Below are 10,346 nucleotides of genomic sequence, written 5' to 3' on the forward strand. Positions count from 1 at the left end.
AACCTTGAGTTGCGCACGTGCACAACCACTATAAAAGGCCATCATCAATAGATCCCCGATTCCACAAGTCACCATGACACCTGGAAAAAAAAAAAAAAAAGATCAAGTTATTTTACCTCGATGGAGTTGGAGGTCTTATTGCAGGCCTAGGCAGAGCATGAGCACATATTTCAGCATAAATATATCACCGCTGCAGCAGCGAAGGAGAGAGACACGGCATGGGAGAAAACTGCTACCCGAGTCAACGCGTAAGTTTGAATGTACTATTCCATTGACTTAACACTTAACCGTACTTAAGATCGTAGCATACAGTTATGAATATAAGTAGGAATAAAATCGGATTTTCATTTAGGTGCAATACAACAGGGGAGAAAGAAGCAGCTAAAAATGAAATATAAAAACTTATTCAAAAAGGTAAGGCATATTTTGCTAGGCTATGATTGTACCTCACTTTGATTTTAATTTTAATTTTTAATTTACTAAGGCTATTAAAAAATTAAATATTAATTCAGTGGCTACTTCAAGTAGTAATTTATACCCCTAACAACATGTTTTAAGGCGTCATCTCACTTAATATCTCACTTAGTAGATTAACACTTGATACAATGTTTACACATTTTTATTTTTTACATATTGAAGTCATTTAAAATGTGACGTGTCCACAAACACTCAATAAAATACTAATCTAAAAAAAGATTAACATTTGAGTCCTGCTCAGCCAGCTCACCTCTGACAAACCATGACTGCTGGCTGAAGGCATCCCTGGGGGAAGCTCATCTGAGCCTGTCACCCCCTTGGACACAAGTGCCTACATCAGATGCAAGTATACACTTGTGTCTTTTTAAAAAATAAAACATATTATAGATAAAACTTCTTACATATAAAACTATATAAAATTTCCACCCCCCAACAATTGTGGATGGTGTCATCTGCCTCGTTCAGCCTCCAACTACTGAAACAATGGAACACCCTGCAGCTGTAAGTATTCCATACTCAGATCTTGCCTCAGATGGTAGTTCAAAGTACTCTGAAACAGTATCTTTTCATCACAGGAGGATGATGATGATGATGATGATGAAACACTGTCAGCTGCCACAGGGAGAGATCCAGAGAGGCCTACTGAAGTGTGTCTTAATATTATGTATAGCTACTGCCAGTGCTCTGCCCATTCACATTCCTTTACATTCTGGAGTGGAATTTGGAGTTGGACATGTACACTGAAGTGATGAGCATAGATAATGGACAAACAACTAGCACATTCTTGTCCTTTAACAGAACGGCTGGGCATCACCAGGAGGAGGGTCCATCAACTTCCACAGCGCAGCTTGAGACAGTCAGATTTTCGGTCAATACCATGTTAAATCTGTTTGTAGAACTGTAGGATTTTAATGTCGTTCATAAGTTTCCCAGTTCCAAGTGAAGGAGTTTTAGAGAGTCCACCTCATGAAGAGTATAGAAATGGTCTGTCTGGATCGCTAGATTAGGAAAACAGACCTTGAAATTCTATTACTGGAACGCCAGTTGAGGTGGATGCACTTCACAGGTGAAATATGTTAATGGATGGAGCTATATTACAAATCCTAACTGCTGCTTTTGTACTTTTAGGGAATAAAGAAGACCAAACCACATTTGTCATTATTTGACTGTTTTAATCAAAAGTAGTTTCTGCTGTTTACGTCCCTTACAGCCCTTCCATCCTGGATGTCTGCAGGGTGGATGGGATGATCATCCTCAGGGTAATTAATTTGTACAGCAGGGTGTTGCTCTCCTCTAATAGTTGCAACATAATGGAGAACAACACATGCCACAATGATGTCACATGCCCTCTCTGGGGTGACCCTCAGCTTACGCAGGCACTGGAACCAGGATTTGAGTATGCCTATGGCCATCTCAACCCGGGCTCTAATCCTGCAGTCGTCACATTAAAACGTTGTTGGGGCCCCAGCTCAAGGTCACGGTAAGGGGTCAACAGAGTGGGCTGGCATGTGTAGCCTCGATCCCCCAGTAGGTAGCCATCAAACACTCCTGTAATTATAAAGGACACATTTGAGTGTATTAAAAAGGGAGACAAAGAACATTTGTACAGAGTTTTAGCTTCCTTGCACGTGCAAATTTGTTGCTCAGATTACACTCCCAGTAGATCCAGGAATCATGTACAGAGCCGGGGCACTTGGCTTCTACATTTGTAATGATGTAGGCTGCATCACATATGATCTTCACAGTGCAGAGAATGACATGAGTTACTGTGTATTGTAATGTATACATTTTCATGTACATAATTTTTAAGATGGTAGGTCATAAACCTGGACATTGATGCTCTGAAAGGATTTTCTATTCACATAGTCCCCTTCGTTTTCTGCAGGCGCAGTAACAGGAATTTGTGTCTCATCTATGCACCCTATCACATTTGGAAGCCCTGCAAAATGACAGCTAATTAAGCTACTGAACCCACTCTGAGGTCGCAGCAGAATGTATATCAGAATTTAAAATGAAAGAATATATGATTTCTACATCAGTCATCAGTCACTACCATCATTGGTAACAGGTGTTTCAGTGTGAGGTTACTTTCCTCACAGCTCTACACACTGTTGCCTTTCCGAAGTGCTCTGCATCCTCAATATTGTACAAAAAACTACCGTTTGCAAAAAGAAAAACGTAGCACTATGTGTAAAATTTGCTGTGATGTGAGCGCACGTCCGGGGTGTGTGAGGTTGGTGATGTATAGAGAATGGAGAATGTCATTGAGATAAATTATACCGTTTGATGAAAAGCAGCAGCGTTCAAACAGATATTCCTCTGGAAATGACAGGACATGTAATGTGGGTCGGAAGATTATCTCACGATGTAAAGCGTTTCGAATCATTTGGGCTTCGATATCAATCGGATTGGGAATGAACAGGCAATCCATGTCTAACAGCTTTCTTCATGTGGGAGGAGACAGGTAGAAACTCAGGGTTTCTTACAGTAAACCTGCCAGCGAGCAGGTTATGTTCACAGAGCCTGTACCATGGTGACTGACTCAGAGTTTCAGTTACCTCTCTTTCTGGAACGGAAAACTCAGAGTTTCCCTCATCTCAGGGTTAACTTACTCTTACTTTTCACTTACTTTTCACATAACCCGCTTTCTTGAATACCCCCCTGGACCGTCCAAATATTGTTTTTGTTTTGCAGTGATGAATTTGTTATTGTAGAGGCTTTGTGTGATATTCCAAATTAGTGTTTGTGTTTCCAACTGTAGTAAATGTGTTAGTGCTTTGTAATATGTTGTGTTACTGAGTTGTCTGTTTGCTTCCAAAAAATAATTATTTAAATCCTGTAGTACAATTTGGCCCCCTTTGTCTGCAGGTTTGATAACTATGTGTTTGTTGTTACCTAGTGCTGTTATTATTTGTTTTTGTTCGTGGGTTATGTTTGGGTGTCTATGTGGGAGGGGGCGCCATCTAGTGAGTACTGTGTTGTTGTTGTGTTTGTTGTTGTTGTTGTTGTTGTTGTTGATTAATGTTATTATTTCTGTAGAAATGGTATCTAAGTGTGGTTCCCAGTGGGACGGTCCAGTGAAAGGCACAGGCTCATGTCTCCGTCCTCCCCAGAAGTGATCTTTCAGTTTCAGCCTCCTGTGAAAAGTGTGGAGGTCCCTCTTGAGGTCCAGTCGGGTGGGTGGGTTGGGTGTGGGAATGAAGGTGAGTCCTTTTTCCACTATCTCCAGCTGTGCGGGTGTCAGAGTGATGGAGAGAGGAGAACAGGGATTAGTGATATTTGATGAATGGGGAATTGTGAATGAACATTTCTCCCCAGTTAACAGTTTAATTGTTGGCACCAGTACCTGAACAACATCCCAGCCGTCTGGGGGGTCCAGTGGATGCGGTCCTTGGGGTCAATCTTAAACAGTAATGGGTTGATTTCTGGTAGGAAGTTGTATTTAGCTGTAATGATGTGTGTACTGTGACTATCAACTTTAAAATTAGTCACTGAGAGGGAGAAGGCAGGGATCTGTCCAACACACTGAGTCAAAAAAACATGAAGCCATTGCTGCTGTTTCAGGGTGTTTATTGACCCTTTCAGTGAAATCACACTTTCGACCTTACCTGGTGTGCTGATGTAATTGCACTACTGGACTCTAGGTGTAAAATAGCCTTGCGGTCAACAGAAATATAGGCACCATGCCTCACCCTCACTCTGTAACAAACAAAACTGATCCCCAGGTAGGTGCAGGTGATATTAATCAAGCAATCACTTTGCCCCAGTGACACTCACACCCAGCCACACCTCCACATAGACACACCCACACACAGTGACAAGGTGAGAACATACATCCCTGCTCCTACAGATGTGGTTGAGTTTAGTGATTAATTATTTTTTACGGGGTTCAAGATTCTCAGAGAAGTTAATGACAGGGATGTGGATGGTGGCATTAGAGAGGGTGGTCTGGCTAGTTTTCCATAACTGTTGTAAGAGTTTGTAGGTGGTTGTCAGCTGGTGTTCAGAAAGACAGTTTTTGAGGCTGACTGAGAGGATGACATGTTGTGCTTGTTGTTGTGGGGTGAGTTTTTTTAAGGATGTTTTTTTCTGTGATGTGGTGAAAAGTGGCTCCGGGACAACTGTCTATTTGTATGTCTGGATCTGTGAAGGATGGGATCCGGGAGAGGTTGGAGTCTCCGATGATGAGGGTTCTCTTTTGCACCTCCAGCGACCATTCCTGCAGTTTTCTAAAAGCGCGTGGGTGTCTGTGTGGTTCTGAATTATGTTGGGAGCCGGGTGCTGCAGGATTTTATTTATTTTTGATCCTACTTTTAATTTCTCTTTTATTTTGTTTTATGGCAAGCTTTTTAAAGCCTCTGAAGGATTTATTTTATTTTATTTTATTAATTACTGCCATTTTCAGCAGTGGAAAGATTCACAGGACATGAGCACAAATAAGCCGCATACAGCCAAGAAAACAGGAGAAACACGAGGTGTAAAACCACTGGACCATCATTTTAACAGCGTGTGCACACTGAAGGCTCCCTGAAACTCACCATCGTCATTTGAACTCCTTTTGTAAACTTTGATGCGGTTATTTGAGCCGAACAGCTGATATCAGGGGTTTAAACCGCAAATAGCGGCACCCCTGTCCTTCCTTACAGTTCGGACTGAGGCTAAAGCCAAAACACCAGGCCACCGAACTGTGAGTGGCCTGGTGTGAGTGGCCGGAGATAAACGAGCTGCCAGTGTCGCAAAACCTCTGGCTTCATTGACGTCTATCATCTGTCTGTTATGTTTCCGTCTTCTGCCGGTTATGTTTCTGTTGTGTGGTCTGTTAAATTTTTGTCTCCGTACGTGTGTTTTTCCTGGGTTAGGAGGGAAGAAGTTATGACGTCGTGACGCAATCAGGGAATGCTCCGAAGGCTAGACCGTCCCATTTACCGATAGTTGATGCGGCCGACGGAGGAGCCTCCAAGGCTGTGGCCTCCGTGGGCCGCGTAGGCTGGGTCCTCCGAAGGATGCAGCCCCTGAATTGAACCACAGCCTTAGTCCGTGTCACTGCAGGGTGTGGCCGACAGGTTGGGCCCAGCCTCGTCTCTTCCTGATCACAGCTGCACTCAATCAAGCAATCAAGCCTACATAGTATATAAGCACCAGGTTTTCAGTAAGTATTTAGGGCCACGGGGGCAAAGACGCCATTCGAACTTTCAAACGCAGACACAAGTCTCGTGTATTAATTCTCGTTTTGATAGGTCGTATAGTTTTTGAGCAGTCGCAGTTAAATGACCGTGAGCGTTTTGGGAGAAATTGTGAGTTTATAATGGGTGTGTATTGCACGGAATGTTGTGCTACAGTGGAGGGGATTAACTGCCAGAGTGGAGAGACGCTCTGAAAAGTGTCTGCAATTTTTTCTTTCCACGCTTCTCCAAACCACAAATTTCGCTCTACGTGTGTGAAACTTTCCAGAGTTGTAGTACCGCTTGCGCTGATTCTCACGATGTACCTGGCTAAGCGATAGGAATTACGGTTTTTGAGTTCTCAGCCTCTGAGTGAGGAGAGCGCCTCTGACCTCGCCCATAAGGTCCAATACAAATCAAAAACTGGAGAAACAGAAACAAACCATGTTTTTAACTCGCTGTAAAATCCGCATTTTTGAGCCCAGCGGAAAAAGAAAGTGATCAGCTTGTAGAGCAAAGCCTTGTGGCTCTCACGGTGAAAAAATTTCGGCAATAGGGGTTTCGGTGTTGGCGTGAGAAGCGTTTGTTCGAGGGGTGCGCAGAGGCCAAATTCAGACGTTTCTCAGGCTCGTCTCATGCGTTTCCCATAAGAAATGAATGGGACGAGCCGAAAAATGCGAAAAAAATCTCCCCCTTTTTCAACGGACTACTGCTCTGGCATATGTTGACCTAGAGATGCCATTTGAACTTTCAAACGCAGACACAAGTCTCGTGTATTGGTGGATTAATTCTTGTTTTGATAGGTCGTATAGTTTTTGAGCAGTCGCAGTTAAATGACCGTGAGCGTTTTGGGAGAAATCGTGAGTTTATAATGGGTGTGTATTGCACGGAATGTTGTGCTACAGTGGAGGGGATTAACTGCCAGAGTGGAGAGACGCTCTGAAAAGTGTCTGCAATTTTTTCTTTCCACGCTTCTCCAAACCACAAATTTCGCTCTACGTGTGTGAAACTTTCCAGAGTTGTAGTTCCGCTTGCGCTGATTCTCACGATGTGCCTGGCTAAACGATAGGACTTGCGGTTTTTGATTTATGAGCCTCTGAGCGAGGAGAGTACCTCTGACCTCGCCCACAAGGTCCAATACAAATCAAAAACAGGAGAGACAGAAGCAAGCCATTTTTTAACTCGCTCTAAAATCGCCATTTTTGACCCCAGTGAAAAAAGAAAGTGATCAGCGTGTTCAGCCAAGCCTTGTAGCTCTGATGGTGAAAAATTTCAGCAATAGGAGTTTCGGTGTTGGCGTGAGAAGCGTTTGTTCGAGGGGTGCGCAGAGGCCAAATTCAGACGTTTCTGTCTCTGCTCCTAATTGACTCCAATCAAATGCATGTGTGTCTGCACCTGTTTCTGAGTGGGTGACGTCATTGATCAGGCCACCTCAAGTTGTTATGGCAACCTCTGAGCCTCAGCACTCCTCTCCCACACACACATACACACACATATGTAGCTTCAGCTGCATCTATGTAGTGGCTTGACAATGTGCCACAGCCTAGCCTCTTACTGGTGAGTTGTAAATGTTAGCGAGGTAATGAATGATGTTGCCCTGTTAGCATTAGCCACAATGCTAACATGCTAATGCTAACATGCTAACCTTGGCGAAAATGAATGTTCATTGCGTTCTAATGGTGGTTCTGAGGTTTTTAATGTGTTATTCGACATGCTAATATTAGCATGCTAATGCTAACATGCTAACTTTGGTTAAAACGATTGTTAAAGGCGTTCTAATGGTGGTTCAGATGTTTTTAATGTGTTATTTGGCATGCTAATGTTAGCTTAGCATGCTAATGCTAACATGCTAACTTTGGTAAAAACGATTGTTAAAGGCATTCCAATGATGGTTCGGATGTTTTTAAAGTGTTATTTGACATGCTAATGTTAGCTTAGCCTTAAGCAGCTGTTCGCATTGTCCGGCGGTAGCCCCTGTGGCCCTTTCAAAATTTCCCAGGGGGAAATTGTCTAGTTGTATTTGGAAGAGGGGGGGCATTACACTGCTTGAGCAACTCACCACGTGTGCTCGCACGCTCATAATTTCGTCATTATGTAGTTCTGTGTAAGTTTTTGACTAGTCATGAGCAAGATAAGAATGTGTACTGTACCCCAACAACCTGGGTTACAAAAGACGTGAAAACATGCCTAAATAAAAAGAAACTGGCATTTTTGAGTGGTGACAGACAGAAAGTACATCAATTAGAGAAAGAATTCAGATAGAAATCAAGGCTGGCAAAAATCCACTATAAAAACAAAGTAGAGAGGAAATTTACAACAGGAATTGCCAGGGAAGCCTGGCAAGGGATCAATACCATGATGGGCAGAGAGCAGAGGCCTGCCCATATCAAATGCCCTGATCCCACCTCTTTTGCAGAACAGCTAAACACATTCTACAGCAGGTTTGATAACTCACAACACCCATTGAGAGATAAGACACCCAGCACTCCCAGCCCCTCATACACTTCAGTCACAATAAAGAAAAATAAAGTGGTCCACTTTCTGTCCAGAGTGAACCCACGGAAATCATCAGGCCCAGACAAACTACATGGTTGAATTCTGGAGGAATGTGCCACTCAACTCAATGTCATGGTGGTACGGTGGAACAAGTGGTAACACCGTCGCCTCACAGCTAGATGGCAGCCCACCGCTCCTGGTCTGCTGTGGAGGAAGGATGACCAGGGGCCCGTTTCACAAAGCTGGTTTAGTGAAAACTCTGAGTTTGTTAAGCCTGAAATGAAGGAAACTCGGAGTTTTCCGTTTCACAAAGGGAGGTAACTCAAACCAGAGGAGGAGGGTTAACTCTAGCCTGTTTCACAGAGAGAGGTAACTTAAACTCTCGGTCAGTTACCATGGTAACAGACTCTATGAACCTAACCTGGTCGGGACCAGGTTTTTCTCAATGATCCTCGAGTTTCTCTCTGTCTCCGCCCCCTGTCAGCCACACGTTTTTTGATTTCCTCATTCATTCAGTCAGCAGGCGAGTTTTGGCATAACATAGTTCTGCCGTCTGTTATTTAAAAAAAAAAATCAGCCAGTCGGCGTATATGAGAAGTCCACTTTTCCACCATGGCATGTCCTTTTGAGAACGATCCCGTGGATGAAGGTGCAGCATTACTGCGCAGGGAATTAAATATTCGTCGGGAGATATCAGACCACGCATAGATGTTCTGGCATTTCCAGACAATTATCTTTTTGAACGGTACCGTTTCACGTCGCAGTCCATCACCTACATCCACAACCTAATCCGTCCTTATATCTGCAACATTACCAGCCGTAGTCATGCTCTCACATCCCAGCAGATATTGTGTGTTGCGCTGCGTTTCTTTGCAAATGGGAGTTTTTTGTATAACATCGGAGATGCAGCGCACTTAAGCAAGGCAACTGTATGCAGGGCGGTCAGAAAAGTTTGCCTCGCCGTGAGACGGCTATTACCCATCTTTGTGGTTTTCCCTGCACATAAACCTGTCAGAGTCATCAAGGAGGAGTTCCACAGGATTGCAGGTGAATGATGCAGAGATCCAAATGAATTTTAAATTATATTCCATTAATGACATTGTGCTGCAATCTCAGACTGGGATTAGTAATTTTAATTTCTTTTAGGATTTCCCTGTGATTGGCTGCATAGATGGCACACACATCCCCATCACGGCTCCCTCGTATAATAAAGCAGATTATGTGAATAGGAAGTCCATTCACAGCATAAATGTGCAGGTACATGTAGATTGACTACTGTTTCAAAATGTTAAAGACTGCATCATAATTCAACATCTGTCATTCTCTGCACTGTCAAGATCGTATGTGATGCTGCATACTTAATTTCCAATGTGGAGGCCAAGTGGCCTGGGCCTGTTCATGACTCAAGGATTCATCGCGAGTCTAACCTGAGCAACAGACTGCAACATGGTAAGCAGCCTAAAGATTTGCACAATATAATTCACCTGTCTCCCTCCTTTAATATACTCTGATGTGTCCCCTACACATTACAGGAGAGTTTGATGGCCTTCTGCTGGGTGACAGAGGTTACCCAGGCCAACCCAGGCTGCTGACCCCTTACCCTGACCCTGAACCAGGCCCCCAACAGAACTTCAACCGGGCTCACTGCAGGACAAGAGCCCGAGTGGAGATGACCATAGGCCTGCTGAAAGCCCGTTTCCAGTGCCTACGTCACCTCAGGGTGACCCCTGAGAGGGCCTGTGATATCATTGTGGCATGTGTTGTTCTTCATAATATTGCCACTATTAGAGGAGAGCGACACCCTGTCCTACAAATTGAAGACCCTGATGATGACCCCATCCACCTGCCAGCTATGCAGGACGGCAGAGCAGTCAGAGACACCATATGCCATAGTCATTTCAGAGATTGAGTCACCACCACCACCACCACAGCAGTCAAATAAAGACACAATACACACTTCATTTGGTCTTCTTTATTTCCTACAAATAAAAGAGCTAGATTAGTTAATGTTCCAATAGTTAACATAATTAACATAATTCACCTGTGACCATGCACCCACCTCTAATTTGTATTCCAGTATTTCAATTTCTAAATCTGCCTTCCTAATCTGGCGCTCCAAGTATTGCATTTCTTTGTTGGTTTTTTGGATTTTTTTCAGCAGGTGAATTTTATAAATCTCTTTTACTGGTAACTGGGAATACATAAGGAGGA

This window comes from Chaetodon trifascialis, chromosome 7, assembly GCF_039877785.1.
Source record: "Chaetodon trifascialis isolate fChaTrf1 chromosome 7, fChaTrf1.hap1, whole genome shotgun sequence".
NCBI classification, from domain to species: Eukaryota; Metazoa; Chordata; class Actinopteri; order Chaetodontiformes; family Chaetodontidae; genus Chaetodon; species Chaetodon trifascialis.